This window comes from Anguilla anguilla, chromosome 2 (genome assembly GCF_013347855.1).
Source record: "Anguilla anguilla isolate fAngAng1 chromosome 2, fAngAng1.pri, whole genome shotgun sequence".
In the NCBI taxonomy this organism is placed as follows: domain Eukaryota; kingdom Metazoa; phylum Chordata; class Actinopteri; order Anguilliformes; family Anguillidae; genus Anguilla; species Anguilla anguilla.
In genome coordinates, this window is record NC_049202.1 from 58,664,996 (window position 1) to 58,682,743 (window position 17,748).

General features: G+C 46.8%; 1 protein-coding gene across 2 annotated transcripts in view; it reads left to right on the forward strand.

The window, feature by feature from the left end:
* LOC118220558 (cAMP-specific 3',5'-cyclic phosphodiesterase 4C-like) overlaps window positions 1-17,748 on the forward strand; it is a 96,734-nt gene that overhangs the window by 50,884 nt on the left and 28,102 nt on the right. The gene's annotated exons all lie outside the window — the stretch shown is intronic.

Consider the following 17,748-nt stretch of genomic DNA (forward strand, 5'->3'; position numbering starts at 1 on the left):
GCCTTCGCCAAACTAGAAAGAACAGAATCGTCTACAATGTGATTGAATGCTGTAGCATTAAGATTTGCCTTCACTGGAACTAAGGGGCCTAGCCCAACCCATGATAAGAGCCCCAGACCAAGGGGTATCCCGATCCTTTTGGTCATATAGTGTATATAATTTTATATGTAAGGTTATAGATATATATATATCCGCGGGGACGTGTAGCGTGAATACGCTGGCCCAGCGCTGCATGGCGGGACTCCTCCCCGCCGTGCCGAGCGGTGGTGAGCGAGCGGTGCCTGAGCGAGCGGTGGCTGAGTGAGCGGTGCCTGAGCGAGCGGTGCTGAGCGAGCGGTGCCGAGCGAGCGGTGCCGAGTGAGCGGTACTGAGCGAGCGGTGCTGAGCGAGCGGTGCTGAGCGAGCGGTGCTGAGCGAGCGGTGCCTGAGCGAGCGGTGCCTGAGCGAGCGGTGCCTGAGCGAGCGGTGCTGAGCGAGCGGTGCTGAGCGAGCGGTGCCTGAGCGAGCGGTGCCTGAGCGAGCGGTGCCTGAGCGAGCGGTGCCTGAGCGAGCGGTGCTGAGCGAGCGGTGCCTGAGCGAGCGGTGCCTGAGCGAGCGGTGCTGAGCGAGCGGTGCTGAGCGAGCGGTGCCTGAGCGAGCGGTGCCTGAGCGAGCGGTTCCTGAGCGAGCGGTGCCTGAGCGAGCGGTGCCGAGTGAGCGGTGCCTGAGCGAGCGGTGCCTGAGCGAGCGGTGGTGAGCGAGCGGTGCCTGAGCGAGCGGTGCTCAGCGAGCGGTGCCTGAGCGAGCGGTGCTGAGCGAGCGGTGCTGAGCGAGCGGTGCTGAGCGAGCGGTGCCTGAGCGGGCGGTGCTGAGCGGTGCTGAGCGAGCGGTGCTGAGCGAGCGGTGCCTGAGCGAGCGGTGTCGAGAGAGCGGTGCCTGAGCGAGCAGTGCCTGAGCGAGCGGTGCCTGAGCGAGCGGTGCCTGAGCGAGCGGTGCTGAGCGAGCGGTGCTGAGCGAGCGGTGCCTGAGCGAGCGGTGCCTGAGCGAGCGGTGCTGAGCGAGCGGTGCCTGAGCGAGCGGTGCCTGAGCGAGCGGTGCTGAGCGAGCGGTGCTGAGCGAGCGGTGCCTGAGCGAGCGGTGCCTGAGCGAGCGGTGCTGAGCGAGCGGTGCCTGAGCGAGCAGTGCCGAGCAGTGTAAATATAGCAGCAGCGCTGGTGACGGGCCAGGCAGCCGCGGGCCCACTGACGGAGCCGGTAAATGGCTGGGTGGGAGATGCGGAGGCTCAGGGGAAATAAGCGACCGTGGGCAGAACAGAGGAAGAGGAGGACGGAAGCCACTTGCATCTCTGCGCTATTCACGCTCCAGGGATGAGGGGAGGGAGGGAGGGAGGGAGGGAGGTGGGGGAGAAGAGGGGGGGCGGGTGGTTAATCACCAACTTCACCAAGCTGGATTTTACACAGTTCATTACATCTCTCTATCTCTCTCTCTTTCTCCCTCTCTCTCTTCAGCTGTCTGTATTTCTCCCCCTCTTTCTCTTGCTTTCCTCCCTGCTATTCCCCCTCTCTGTTTTTCTTATTCTCTCTCTCTCTCCCCCTTTTCATTTTCCTCTCTCTTTTTTTGTCAAATTAAAGTTGCTTCACTGACAGGAAAAATACTCGTATATAAACGATATTTTTCCGAAGTGTATGGCAATCTGTTTAATAAATGATCTCTCTCTTTCTCTCTCTCTCCTTCTCCCTGCCTCTCTTTCTCTTTGCCTCACCATCTCTGCTCCTCTCATTTCCTTCCTCTCTTTCAGAAGCAAACATCTTTTTTTTCTTTCTTTTGTCCTCCGTCAGCATGTTTTTTCCCCCTTCTTCCGAACCCACAAGTCTGTAATGCGAGCGCAGGTAACTTGCGGATGCTAAAGTCTGCTCTGTGTAATTAAGCCACCCTGGCTTTGTGACTGTCGCAGTGAAATGCCTCCCTAGGTGAGCCCATTAAGGGGGGGTCTAACAAGGCATTAGATCGCAGGCTACTGTTCTAACTCGTATGCTTATTTTTACCCACCATAGATATTTATTTCACAAGTAAATTGCTTTAACCTGTCTGCCCTTCTAGCACAACAGGGCTTTATTCCACAAGCTTACTTTCAAATGTTATTGGCTTAAGAAGCATCATGAAAAGACAATATTTGCAGAGGTTTTTCTTTCACAAACACAAGGTAGTTCTCAAGGAGTCCGGATGTTGACTGTAACGATTAATCTCGAGACTGCAGGAGTTCCTTGGATTGTTCTGAAGGAAGGCCGAAAGTAAATTCTTCAGAACTGCGCGAAGCCCCGGAAGATAGTCTTATCTTGCAATCTGGAGTCACACGTTTTTCAGTAATACGGAAATCCTGAGATAATGAGATTGTTATCTCGTGAGAGCCTCAACGCGTCTGAGTGGTAATAGACGCTCATTTTAAAATACGCAGCGAGCTTTCGGGAGAAGCGGGAGTGATTAGCCGTGTCTGCTCTTATGCGCGGCGTTCAGAGGCGTGCCATCGGCTTCACGCCGGCTCCGGATTCCTCCTTCCGTTTTCCTCTCGTTTCCAGCGCCCTCGACGCCGCTGGCTCCTTTCTGGAGCATCGTTGAGGCAGCGTCCTGAGCGCGTGCCAGCGTGTGATTGCGCACAAGCCGCCGTGATTGGCCAGTGCAGTTCACCCATAAATACACCCGTCACAAACAAAAGGTTTTCATTTGGTTCCGAGTGGACTTTATGTTAAGCATGTATGTGCCTATACAACATACACTCAAAAACATACATGCATGCACGCACACACACACACACACACACATACAGACAAACTCACACGCACACACATACAGGCATACACACGCAGGCACACACATAGGCACACACACACACACACACACGCACACACACAGGCATACACACGCACGCACACACATAGGCACACACACACACACACACGCACACTATAATCCTGACCTCTATGGGGAGTCTGTGTCCTACCCTCCCTGCAGGAGATGGCTCTCTCCCTTTCCTCACTCTCTCCCCCCCCCCTCTTTCCATCTTTCTCCTTCCACTCATCTCTTTCCTTCCCCTTCCCTCTCATGCTCTCTCCTTATCTATATCTCTCACTCGTGGGAGTAAAGGGAAGGGAATGAATCACAGAGAGAGTGAGAGAGAGACAGACAGACAGAGAGAGAGAGAGGGAGGGAGAGAGACAGAGGCACAGAGAGACAGAGAGAGAGAGAGAGCGAGCGAGAGAGAAGAGAGAGAGAGAGAGCGATAATTATATTTGCCTTTTTCACCTTTGCTCAGTAAGTCTGGTTTACTTCAAGGCGAATTACCTTCCGGGGAGGCCTGACAGTCAGCCATTGGAATTCATGCGCACCTGAAGAATGTCTTCATTCTCGAATGTGGACCTGCTGTACAGACCCAACTTCAGGGGAGATAAAGAGCAGATCTGCATGCGCCATGTCTTCAGAAACACACAGCTTTGGGGAGCTGTGGGGAGGGGTATTTCACAAAACAGGATTAATGAGTTGCCTGGATAACTGCGTTGAGTAAAACCCAAGAACAGCTGTTTTTACTTCAGTCCACATTCCAGTTTTAGGAGGGTTCTGGTTTTTACTCAGTGCAGTTATCCAGCTAACTTTGCAATCCTGCATCGTTAAACAGGGCCCTTGTCTCATGCTCTTGGAAAGACAGAGGAAAATACTGTATTTACAGTTGCCTTTGTTTGTTACAGGCATTGTACTTCATATTATACATTTATTGCAAATACATTCCAAAAGCCAAATAATCTCAACTAGTATTTTAGTCATATATTTATGCTTAAAATCATATTTCTGTTACCTTTTTGCTAATTAAGACAAAAATATACCCAGTGAGATGAGACACTTTGAGATTTGCCAATGGGGTAAAGAAATATTAGCTTAAAACAAGCTAATATGTTCTACTTGAGAGTAAAAGGATTTAAAGTCAGATCAATTCAATTTGCTTTATTGACATGACAAAACTTGCATTTGTGTTGTCAAAGCATACATTATTAAACAAAACATACATCTAAAACTGAACAATACCATTAAACGTCTTTACTCTTATATTATACAGTAAGTCTCATTACAAGACTTGTTAAAACAGAATTTTTTTGCAGGGGATACATGTGTGTTTACACTGTATGTGTATTTGGAGAGTAAATACTACATGTGTGAGAGACAGTGGAAAAAATTGCATTTAGTTCATTTAATAGTCTGCTGACATGTTTTGTGTAGTTTAAAAAAAAACATTTTTATAAGAATGTATACATTTGTCTGTGTGTGCGCGTGTGAGAGAGAGAGAGATGGAGAGAGAGAGAGAGAGAGAGAGAGAGAGAGATTGTTGTGAAGAACTGCCAAGCTAAGATGCTTAACTCAAATGTTTGTCTCCATAGTGCTCTATGGGGCAGAAGTGTGGCTGGGAAAGGGGGCAGGGCGTTGGGAGTGGGAGGCAGGGCAGATGTGGCCTATGAGCATTGGAGTTAAAGAGTGAGGGGGGGGGGGGCAGGTCAGCAGGGAGGACAGGGCTGAGGAAGCCAGTCTGGCGTCTGATCACAGGCTCCGAGGGTGAAGCTGCCAAGCCTCTGGAAAAAAAAATCACCTGGACACAAGCTTAGAGGCTCTGCATGCGTGTGTGTGTGTGTGTCCACCCTTATGTGTGTGTGTGCGTGTGTGTGTTTGGCTGAACTTTACTCGGTCAGCTTGTCTCTCAGAAGCATCATAACTCTGCCATAAGTAACATTTTCAACATAATCTGCCCTGACCTCAATACATCCATCCCACAGTCAATATCCCCCATCTCCCCACTGTAGCACTTTGCATTACTCATTCTGACAGGCTGCTGTGTCTCTGCCCTTAAAAAAGAAAGAAAAAAAATCGCTTTGTGAAGTTGTTGGTCAGTTCAGTGTTTTATTTTTTATCTTTTATTTTTTTACTTATCTCCCATGAGGAAAGTAGCATGCCTGTTTCTGAGGTATTAGGTGGGCTTACCCCATGAAAATAATACATCTGAATCATTTAAACCTTCGATGAGTAAGTCTTTTGGAATTATTTTATTAAATTTTTTTCAAAATTCTAAGTCAGTATTCTAGAACACCACTGCTTTCAATGACCAATAGAGATTGTGACATCAGCATTAGAATGTTCAGTTAAGAACATTCTAATCACAAACTGTATTTGCGATTTCGCGTCTTAAGGGGTTAATTGTGGTTTATTGTACCTTAGCAATGCTTCGTTCCTCAAATGGAAATCATGACTAATAATATCTTTTTTTTTTTTTTTTTTTTTTTAAGCGTTCCCTTTGAAAGGTAATTGCAGTGAAAGCAACACAGGTTATCTTCATATTTTTTCACTCACAAAAAAAAAAAAAAAGATGTGCTTATGTTTGATTGACCTGGGCATTGCCAGGGCTTAAAGGCTTCTGTTCGCTGGTATCTCCCTGGACTGATAACGGATTACTGACGCGGAACACAAATGCCGTCAGCCAAACCAAACATGCTAAAGTCTCAAAGGGGGAGAAAAAAATAGAACTCAAACCACGCATAGTTTTCTTTTAAGAAACACAGTTTACAGCCGAGGGAAGATGTCGCCAGGGCTCGGAGTGTAAAAGATTGAGCACAACGAACCAGACTCTCCGCCAAAAGCATGAGGGGGGGGGTTTCAAATTCATAAAATTTACTATACAAAAAAAAAAAAAACTGAAGGCACTAGTGGTAGGCACAATTGAAAATAAGTCATAACCCGAGCTCTAGGGAAACGTGACGTATTAAAGTATGCAGCGTCTCCCAGTGGCAGCCCCCTCCAACTGCCTCTGAAATACGAAATAATAACCAGCCACTCTCGCAGAGCCGGAACTGTTCGCCTGTTTGACTTATGACTCAACGAGACAGCCCGCGATCAATACGCTACTGGGCTAGACGAAGGAGGCGATGCCTGCAGCGGACGAATTAGCCGGGAGACTGGCGGTGACCACTGAGGAGGCTGGGCCTTTCAATCACACCTTCACGAACGCTCTCTCCTAAGAGCATAAGAACACATAATGATGAGAACAGACCATCCAGCCCATCCAGGCTCATCATTTACCTACAGACTAGAGAGTTCCCCAGTGTCCACCCTGGACTTAAACACCCAGAGGTTTACTGCCTCTGCTGCCTGAGTAGATCAATTTTTCCATGACACAAAGCAAGATATAGGAAGCCTTTTGTGCAATTTAAAGGCACCCATTCATCCCTTTGTACAGAATCCTACTACAAAATGACTTTTAAGCACTCTTGGTCACGGGCAATTAAACAAAGGCAAAGCACATTTTATTAATTCCCGGCTATTCAATGGCGGCAGTGAAATTACGTGAGGAAGAAAACCCGAAGAAGTCCTCCGGGATACTTAAGACCGGAACACAAGAGCTCAACATTCAAATTTGTCAAAATCTGCTCTAAAATATCACTTTCAGTAAAACGGGAAAAAATGGATGTTTGAACAAAACTGCAACTAAACCTGCACTAAAACCAATAACTCTAAGTTCAGATACAATGCTCACACTGTTTGCACACACATACACACACACACACGCACACTGTATATACACACATGCACACATACTGTATGCACACACACACACACACGCATACAACACACACCCTCATGCACACAAACACAGACATACTACCATAGCCACATCTCCACACACACACACACACACACATACAACACACACGCTCATGTACACAAACACACACACACACACACACATACTGCCATAGCCACATCTTCACACACACACACTCACACACAAATACACCCTCACACACACACACAGGCACACACACACACACTGCCATACTTGCATCCTCACACATGCCCTCACACACACACACACATTCACTGGAGCATGCTTTCAACATGTTGAAGAAGAGGAAGAACAGGCTGGCTACTTGCACAGAGACAGAAATAGAATATGAGCACAGCTCTCCCCCCCCCCCCAGTCGTGTATATAGCCCAGTGGGGTAATTGCAGGCCTGTCCCTTTGCAGTAAACGTCTCCTGTCAGTTTGCGAGGACGCGCACTAGCACAAGCGCGCAGCCTCTGAAACGGGTGCAGTCAGTCGTACAGCTCACCCGCTAAGCCCGCTGCTGGAGGCCCACTGCTGCAAGCGCCCCATGCCCTAAAGGGGGTGCTGCTGAGCCAGGGGGCAGGAGGATTTCCTGCCCAATTAAAACATTCACCCCTGACCAATTATGCACCACCCTCACCCAGTGCTCTATACAGGATTCTTTCTGGACCATAGAGAGCATCAGTGTGTCTGTAGCTCATTGCATCAGTGTGTCTGTACATCTCTGCATCACTGCATCGGTGTGTCTGTACCTCACTGCATTACTGCATCAGTGCATCTGTACTTCACTGCATCACTGTGTCTATACCTCACAGCGTCAGTGTGTCTGTACCTCACTGCGTCAGTGTGTATGTACCTTCCTGCGTCAGTGTGTCTGTACCTCACTGCATCACTGTGTCTGTACCTCACTGCGTCAGTGTATCTGTACCTCACTTCATCAGTGTGTCTGTACATCACTGCATCACTGTGTCTGTACCTCACTGCACTGCTGCATCTGTACCTCACTGCATCACTGTGTCTGTACATCACTGCATCACTGTGTCTGTAGCTCACTGCATCAGTGTGTTTGTACCTCACTGCATCACTGTGTCTGTAGCTCACTGCATAACTGTGTCTGTACCTCACTGCATCAGTGTGTTTGTACCTCACTATATCACTGTGTCTGTACCTCACTGCATCAGTGTGTTTGTGCCTCACTGTATCACTGTGTCTGTGCCTCACTGCATCACTGTGTCCGTAGCTCACTGCATCACTGCTTTGCTGTGCCACTGCGTCTCTGCATTACAGCGAGACTGTGTCACTGTCAATGTGCCTCACGCCCCTGGGCTGGATTCTGTACTCAGAAACATGTCACAGTGAAATAATTACTCAGCACTAATGCAGTGACGCTGAGCTTTGTCTGGGAGAAAATACTGACTCAGTGCTAAGCACTGCAACTTTGTGACAGAAGAACAACTCTTCTCTAAATCAAACACAGGCAGATCTGCCATGTTCTCACAGACTCCCTGATCTGCACCAGTCATTAAGTTTTGCTGTGTCAAAAAGGCTCTTTGGGTATGTGCAAACAGGCCAATTATGTACAGCTCTCTATAGCTCCAACCAAAATTGGTTTTGCAGCTTGCAGCTTTTTTCAAACCCTATTTCAACCCAGTGTACCGGAACAGGACCCATACAAAAAGAACAAAGCAAACTAGTTTTTCACACATTAAACCTTGGCCCCTCATGAACAAGTCTGTGATCATGTTGTCCTTAATGCCATCGTATTTGGAGGTCAGGCAGGGAACACGGAGTAGAACAACACATTTACCTTGAAATAGCGGAGACAGCTTGCTGATTTGATAAGTTTTGAGTCCGAGGTTGGAAAACAGAAAAGTTTCTGTCTTATGCTTCGTACAACAGCTGTGCAAATGTCTAGCTTGCAGAAAAGATAAGTGTAACTTTGCTTTGAACTGTAAAAGGGAGTTAGAAAACTTTCGTTGGTCAGAGACTCCCAGAGACTCTTTTCATGTGTATTCTCTACACACCACATGATAAACAATGAATGGCTTCTTGAAGTACCAACAGAAATTCAGTCTGGATAATTTGTTTTCCACGACAAGTAATGAATTGTATTTCATTGTAAAATTGCACATCAATTCTGGAATACGGGTGAGCTAGGGAAGTGTGAAGTACAGGAGAGAGTTAGGGAAGTGTGAAGCACAGGTGAGAGTTAGAGAAATGAGTTAGGGAAGTGTGAAGCACAGGAGCGAGTTAGAGAAATGTGAAGTAGAGATGAGTTAGAGAAGTGTGAATTAGTTCTAGGTTTCCTCCCCTTTTCTCTGGTGTGACATTACGTTTGACATTAAGGTGAGTTTCTAAGGTATTGATGAAAACATATTTCTGTTTCAGCATTTGTAAATGTTTTTTTTTAAATCCTCCTCATTCAGGCTTGTGTAAAAGTTTGATTAAGCAATTTCAGAATTGTATTTATTTTGTCATTTTTGGTTGGGGATGAGGCAAGAAGCCTGACTGCATCGTTCCAGGGACATGATTGGGACATGATTCGTTGAAACACCTGCCCCCCCCCCCCCCCCCCCCCCCCCCCCACATACATTCACAAGATTTCCCAATATTTTGTCTGAGAACTGCCACCACACTTTCAGTACACACCAAAGTATACCAGCTATGCTGGTACAAGGACTCTTCCTTAGTACATACTGACTGTGCCTGAATACTCTGAAGTAGCACCCTCCCTCCCCCAGGTGGATACCTGGCAACATTTTGTTAAAAAAGGAGAGTTGTCTAGCTGACTAGGTCATAGCCAGGCTATATCCGGGTTAGCCTTGTGCTAAACTATATGACCCAAAGTATGTGGACAATCCTTGGTCTGGGGCTGTTTTTCATTGTTTAGGCTAGGCTCCTCAGTTCCAGTGAAGGCAAATCTTAATGCTACAGCATTCAATTTCTTTCTAGACAATTCTGTACTTCCTTAACAGTTTGGGGAAGGCCCTTTCCTGTTTAAGCATGACAATGTCTCCGGGCACACAGTGAGGTCCATATAGAAATGTTTTTTGTCAAGAATAGTGCGGAAGAGCTTGATTGACCTGCACAGAGCCCTGACCTCAACCCCATCCAGCACCTTTGGGATCACCCAATCAGTGCCCGTCCTCACTAATGCTCTCCTGACTGAATGGAAGCAAATCCCTGCAGCAACACTCCAACATTTAGTATAAAGCTTTTCCAGAAGAGTGGAGGTTGTTATAGCAGAAAAGTTTATGTTGGTGTTAACTTTGTGTAGGCTTGTGTAAAAACGTCTCAAACCTAGATTTCCACTCCTCTAGACATCTAGACTCTGCCTCTTTCTCACTGGAAAGCGGCTGCTTAGGTCATTGTGACCACCAGGGGGCCCCCTAATTATCCTAAAATATAAATACTATTTATAATGTTGGGTTGGAGGGTGCCCCCAAATCAAATCCTGCAGAGGGGCCCTCAAAGGTGCCTTCCTTCCTGTGTCATTGCACTGATATGAAGTGGCTGCTGATTGGCTGGGCGAGGATGCTGCCATATTGCTTTCACCAGTCCATGCTCTATGGAGGAGTGTTCTTTAGAGGATGTGACAAGGTTCTCTGAAAAGGATTCTCAGTGACAGTGTTTTTTTTAAACAATGATATGCTCTCTGACAAGTATTAATGGCAGAACATTTAATATAAAGGACATTGCCAACATCATAGAAAAGCAGAATTTGAATTGCTCATTTTTTTTCAATCAAAAGTTTATTAATTTTATTGAAAGAATACAGCTCAATAACAGATGCAGAAATGTGCCTGAGGAATACCTTTCCTTGTGTTGTACTTAATTTTGTAATTGTGCTGAGATTTTCTTTTGTTTTCCACACAAACATAAAACAACTCTTCCATATTAATGTTCTGTCATTGCCTTCCTTATACTGCTCTCATCTCTCATTTCCCTCTCTTTCTCTCTCTCTTTTTCTCTCTCTCTCCCTCTCTCTTCACTGTCTATCCTGACTCTCCTTCTTCTCTCTTGAATTTCAGTTAAACTTGAAAAGCCTTATTCTCTTACAAACAAACATCATCATGCATCACTGCATTTCCCCTGCCACATCTCAAACTGGGTGACTAATCAGCATCTAAAAACAAACCTTGCTGCAGAATGAGCTTCCAGCCCAGTCCTCACCCACCCAAGACCTCTCCACTCACCCAATATAGCACATCAGCAGTCTGCATCTCAAACAAGAGAGAGGGGGCTTGGTGAAACGTTGACAGCAGTCTGCCTGGGTCCCCAAGCAATCCTGGTCCTGGAGAACCACAGGGTCTGCCTGGGTCCCCATGCAGCTCTGGTCCTGGAGAACCACAGGGTCTGCTGGGGTCCCCAGCCCTGGCCCTGGAGAACCACAGAGTCTGCTGGGGTCCCCAGTCCTGGTCCTGGAGAACCACAGGGTCTGCTGGGGTCCCCAGCCCTGGTCCTGGAGAACCACAGGGTCTGCTGGGGTCCCCAGCCCTGGTCCTGGAGAACCACAGGGTCTGCTGGGGTCCCCAGCCCTGGTCCTGGAGAACCACAGGGTCTGCTGGGGTCCCCAGTCCTGGTCCTGGAGAACCACAGGGTCTGCTGGGGTCCCCAGCCCTGGTCCTGGAGAACCACAGGGTCTGCTGGGGTCCCCAGCCCTGGTCCTGGAAAACCACAGGGTCTGCTGGGGTCCCCAGCCCTGGTCCTGGAGAACCTCAGGTTTTTTTTAGCTGTTACTCGGCAATCGATTAATGATATGAAATTGTGTTACCAAGAAAGACACAATTGCTTAATGGATTGATCAAAGTAGTTGATAAAGTTACACCCCCCCCCCCCCCCCCTTGTGGCTCTGCTGGACCATGGTCTGAGGAATAGTGCCCTATGGAATCTAAAGCTGTGCCTAACGTCTGGGGGCGTGTTGCTGACGAACCCGTGGTAGATCAGTTACTGCACTGAATGAGTCATGACCTCCTGCAACCACTGCTCCATTTAGAGCCGATGATTCAAGCACCCCCCCCCCCCCCCCATAGAACAGCACTGCCTAAAATGCTGAAGGACCAATCAAATTGTGGGAAAATCAGTCTCATCGGCTTTATAGACAGTCTGATAGAGTGTATGGGGTTGACACTAGAACTGGCAGTTCTGTTCCGCTGGTCTGCAGAATATTTGCTACTGGATGATTGCGTTGCATGTTTGTCCCCTGAGCTGAATCAATCTACATCAGGGGCCTGTGGAACCAATGCTGCGTGCATGCTATATTGTGTATACTCAGTCTGTTTGTGCTGTATGTTTGTTTGTGTGTGTTTTTGCATTTTAATGTGCTGGCCAGAGGGGCAGAGGAAATGATCCATCCCTTTTTATGTAAATTCAACCGACAATGAAGTTTTCCATTATACTGGTTTCTTAGCAGTCCTGGTTCACATTAAGTTCATGAACTCCCTTTTACTTAAAGGCTGTGAACAGGAAATACAGGTGTGTCTAGAGGTCTGCACACACACACACACACACACACACACATGCACATGCACGCACACACACACACACACACATACACACACACACGCACATACTCATTGAGTACATTGATGCTGGGTTTGGGTTTGTCGCATGTTAGACAGCATTTGTTTTACCACAGACAAATTCAGAAAAAGACAGCATTCAAAATGTCAGAATATATTGTGCATGCTCTGACCATGGTGGATGGTAAAACATCATCCAAGGCTATGTTTTAAAAAGGAGTGGGTCCCAGATAACAGACTTGCTCCTTAAATGGGTTGTGGGTTCGGATAATTTGAGAAACAGTGTCTTGGGCTTATCTGTGGTCAATTCTGTTTCCATTCAGACAATGAATTAAAATTTATTCCATGAATTAACAAAAAAACTTCTCTCAATATTGAAATTCATTTCGACTCTGTTCCTGAAGTGACTCATTTTAAAATGGGATTTGCCTCAACCTGGCTTTTGTGTTCGTGTCCTTGCTTCGCTTGTTCGGCGTTCATGCCCTCTAGTGGCGGAATAGGTTAACTACAGCAATCGGTGGGCCGGGCTGTTTCTTGGCTCAGAGTGAAGCACAGCTTTTAAGACAGCATGTTCCCGGGATCCTGCACTGACCTCTCTCCTATCGATAGCCAGGATTCACTGACATTCTCCCCCAGTGTTTTCATTGCGGTTGCACTTTTTCAACTGCAGTTACAAAAGACTTATGTTTTCTCTGTAGCACACACACTACATTTCGGAAAAGAAATGGGCAATATATTGCAAATGTGTTGAACTTTTGAAAAAAAAAAAATGTAATCAGAGATGTTTCATGGCAATATTTTTGTTTTTAAATCAAGATTTAAAAAGCTAATTTTGTTCCTTTAGCTAAAAAATAAATGGACGTAGGGCCGCAGATCTATGGAATTCAGCAACTACACACAGAAAAGATCCACAAGTCACATTTTTAGTATGAGCCTAAAATAATCAAACACAACAAATGTCTGTGAACTTACCTGTACTCATTTACATCTTTCTCATCTTCATCTTCCGCATGCACAAACATTAGCTGACTGTGGCTAACCTTGCTGAGCACACCAGCTTTGGGCAGGAGTGTCTGTCAAATGAGGAGAAGTGAATGAATATCTGTAGTGGTATATAAAAAATGACATCACTGGCATTTAGCAGACGCTCTTATCCAGAGCCACTTACACAACTTTTGCATCCATTTATACATGGAGTGTTATATACTGAAGCAATGCAGGTGAAGTACAGTGACTTCAGAAAGTATTCAGACCCCTTCACTTTTCCCACATTTTGTTACGTTACAGCCTTATTATAAAATGTATTAAATTCATTTTTATTCTCATCAATCTACACACAATACCCTATAATGACAAAGCAAAAACAGGTTTTTAGAAATTTTAGCAAATTTATTAAAAATGAAAAACTGAAATATCACATTTACATAAGTATTCATACCCTTTGCTACGACAGTCAAAATTGAGCTCAGGTGCATCCATTCTTGAGATGATTCTACAACTGGATTGGAGTCCACCTGTGGTAAATTCAATTGATTTGACATGATTTTGAAAGGCTCACACCTGTCTATATAAGGTCCCACAGTTGACAGTGCATGTCAGAGCAAAGACCAAGCCATAAAGTCAAAGGAATTGTCCGTAGACCTCCGAGACAGGATTGTGTCGAGGTACAGATCTGGGGAAGGGTATAAAAAAAATTCTGCAGCATTGAAGGTCCCGAAGACACAGTGGAGTCCATCATTCTTAAATGGAAGAAGTGTGGAACCACCAGGACTCTTTCTAGAGCCGGCCGCCTGGCCAAAATGAGCAATCGGGGGAGAAGGGCCTTGGTCAGGGAGGTGACCAAGAACCCGATAACCACTCTGACAGAGCTCCAGAGTTCCTCTGTGGAGATGGGAGAACCTTCCAGAAGGACAACCATCTCTGCAGCAGTCCACCAATCTGGCCTTTATGATGGAGTGGCCAGACAGAAGCCTCTCCTCCGTAAAAGGCAGATGACAGCTCATTGGAGTTTGCCAAAAGGCAACTGAAGAACTCTCAGACCATGAGAAACAAGATTCTCTGGTCTGATGAAACCAAGATTGAGCTCTTTGGCCACAATGACAGGCACCACTCATCACCTGGCTAATACCATCCCTACGGTGAAGCATGGTGGTGGCAGTATTATGCTGTGGAGATGTTTTTCAGCAGCAGGAACTGGGAGACTAGTCAGGATCGAGGGAAAGAAGAACGGAGAAAAGTACAGAGAGGTCCTTGATGAAAACCTGCGGCAGAGCGCTCAGGACCTCAGACTGGGCTGAAGGTTCACCTTCCAACAGGACAATGACCCTAAGCACACAGCCAAGACAACGCAGGAGTCACTTTGGGACAAGTCTGTGAATGTCCTTGAGTGGCCCAGCCAGAGCCAGGACTTGAACCCAATCTAATATCTCTGGAGAGACCTGAAAATAGCTGTGCAGCAATGCTATCCAACCTGACAGAGCTTGAGAGGATCTGCAGAGAAGAATGGGAGAAATACCCCAAATAGGTGTGCCAAGCTTGTAGCGTCATATCCAAAGAGACTCAAGGCTATAATCAATGCCAAAGGTGCCTCAACAAAATACTGAGTAAAGAGTCTGAATACTTATGCAAATGTAATATTTCAGTTTTTTAGTTTTAATAAATTTGCAAAAATTTCTAAAAACCTGTTTTCATTTTGTCATTATGGGGTACTGTGTGTAGTTTAATGAGAACAAAAATGAATTTAATCAATTTTATAATAAGGCTGTAACGTAATAAAATGTGGAAAAAGTGAAGGGGTCTGAATACTTTCTGAAGGCACTGTACCATGTTCAAGGGTACAAAGGCAGTGTCTAACCTGAGAATCAAACCTGTGACCTTTAGGTTACAAAACCTGTCTTTCACTGCCAAATGGCACCCAGGGGCCAAATGTTGCCTGGTGTAGATGCACTGTTGGCCCTTCAATCACTGAGAAAAAAATATTCTGACGCATCACAGTTTTCTGAGTCTCTCCAAACCTGTGTGTGTGCAGTGTCAGCTTGCTTCACACCTGTGGCTGGGTAATAAGTATTTGCTATGCATGTTGTAAAAAGACATTTGCTTTGTTTATATGCACATCACACATCTTGTTCATGTTCAATTTATAAACAATGTGCCGAAAACCGGCAATGGTAGCGCTGTTGTCTCACAACAAGAAGGTTCTTAGTTCGAATCTGTGTGCCTGTGGGTTTCGTCTGGTTCCCTATCACAGTCCAAAGACATGCAGATTAGGCTATTTGAACTGTATAAATTGATTGAGTGTGTGAGTGAATGGTGTGTGTGTGCCATGTGATGGACCGACGTCCTGTGCATGGTGTATATCTGCCTCTCGCCAAATGCATGCTGGGATAGCCTCCAGCCCCCCCACCTGACCCTGACCAGTAATAAGCGGGTTAGATAATGGATGGATGGATGCAATGTTTTAAAAGGAAGCTGACCCCCAGGAAGCTGTATTTGGAGAATAAGGCACTTCATATTGTCAGAACTAAATTAATAAAAAGAATCAACAGAGGAGAACTTAAGAGATAGAGTGGTCTAATATAGGAAACAAAAATAGAGACTTAAGATTTATCTCTGGTGTGGGAGCTTTGTCATTTGGAGGAGTATTGTCTTGTCAAACGCAGTGGTTTTCCTGTCCCAGGACGATCCTATTTGCAAATTTAAGGCAGGGTTGGCAAAGACTTTGCAGAAGAAAGTTTCCTCTGACTGTTCCTGTTTTTGCAGACCTGGTTTCAAAGAACAGATCTGTTTGTTATCAGTCTCCTCTTGTGTACAGTGTGTGTGAGACCACAGATGTCCCCGCTTGTAGGGACCTGTCTGAGCAGTGTGTGTGTGAGACCACAGATTTCCCCCCTTGTAGGGACCTGTCTCAGCAGTGTGTGTGTGAGACCACAGATTCCGCCCCTTGTAGGGACCTGTCTCAGCAGTGTGTGTGTGAGACCACAGATTTCCCCCCTTGTAGGGACCTGTCTCAGCAGTGTGTGTGTGAGACCACAGATATCCCCCCTTGTAGGGACCTGTCTCAGCAGTGTGTGTGTGAGACCACAGATTTCCCCCCTTGTAGGGACCTGTCTCAGCAGTGTGTGTGTGTGAGACCACAGATTTCCCCCCTTGTAGGGACCTGTCTCAGCAGTGTGTGTGTGAGACCACAGATATCCCCCCTTGTAGGGACCTGTCTCAGCAGTGTGTGTGTGAGACCACAGATTTCCCCCTTTGTAGGGACCTGTCTCAGCAGTGTGTGTGTGAGACCACAGATTCCGCCCCTTGTAGGGACCTGTCTCAGCAGTGTGTGTGTGAGACCACAGATTTCCCCCCTTGTAGGGACCTGTCTGAGCAGTGTGTGTGTGAGACCACAGATGTCCCCCCTTGTAGGGACCTGTCTCAGCAGTGTGTGTGTGTGAGACCACAGATATCCCCCTTGTAGGGACCTGTCTCAGCAGTGTGTGTGTGAGACCACAGATTTCCCCCTTTGTAGGGACCTGTCTCAGCAGTGTGTGTGTGAGACCACAGATTCCGCCCCTTGTAGGGACCTGTCTCAGCAGTGTGTGTGTGAGACCACAGATTTCCCCCCTTGTAGGGACCTGTCTCAGCAGTGTGTGTGTGAGACCACAGATTTTCCCCCTTGTAGGGACCTGTCTCAGCAGTGTGTGTGTGTGAGACCACAGATATCCCCCCTTGTAGGGACCTGTCTCAGCAGTGTGTGTGTGTGAGACCACAGATATCCCCCCTTGTAGGGACCTGTCTCAGCAGTGTGTGTGTGTGAGACCACAGATTCCGCCCCTTGTAGGGACCTGTCTGAGCAGTGTGTGTGTGAGACCACAGATATCCCCCCTTGTAGGGACCTGTCTGAGCAGTGTGTGTGTGAGACCACAGATTTCCCCCCTTGTAGGGACCTGTCTGAGCAGTGTGTGTGTGTAAGGCCACAGATGTCCCCCCTTGTAGGGACCTGTCTCAGCAGTGTGTGTGTGAGACCACAGATATCCCCCCTTGTAGGGACCTGTCTCAGCAGTGTGTGTGTGAGACCACAGATTTCCCCCCTTGTAGAGACCTGTCTGAGCAGTGTGTGTGTGAGAGACCACAGATTTCCCCCCTTGTAGGGACCTATCTCAGCAGTGTGTGAGAGAGCCCTCTTCAGGTACAGTAGCTGTCTTATCCTTTACACCTTGAATCTGCTGCTAGGATGTGCTTGTTGACACTGACTTGTACTTTGATGATATTTTTCTTTGTTCAATTGTGTGTGTTTTTCTCTTTTTATCTCTCTCTCTTTGTCCCTCTACCCTTCTCACTTCCTCACTCCCTACCTCTGCTTCCTCCCTCCCACTCTCTTTTCTTCCTTTGTTCCCCCTCTCTCTCTCTTCCTCTGCCTGTCTCCATCCCTCTCTCCCATCTCTCCATCCTTTTTTCCTCCCATCTTTGTCCTTTCCTTCCTCCCTCTCTTTTCTTTTCTGTCCCTCTCTCGCTCCCCATCTCTATCTCTCTCAAATCCTCACCGTCCCTCTCTCTCTTGCACCACTATCTCTATCTCTCCCTTCCTTGTTGTCCCTCTCTCTCTGTCTTCCACCATCTCCATCTCTG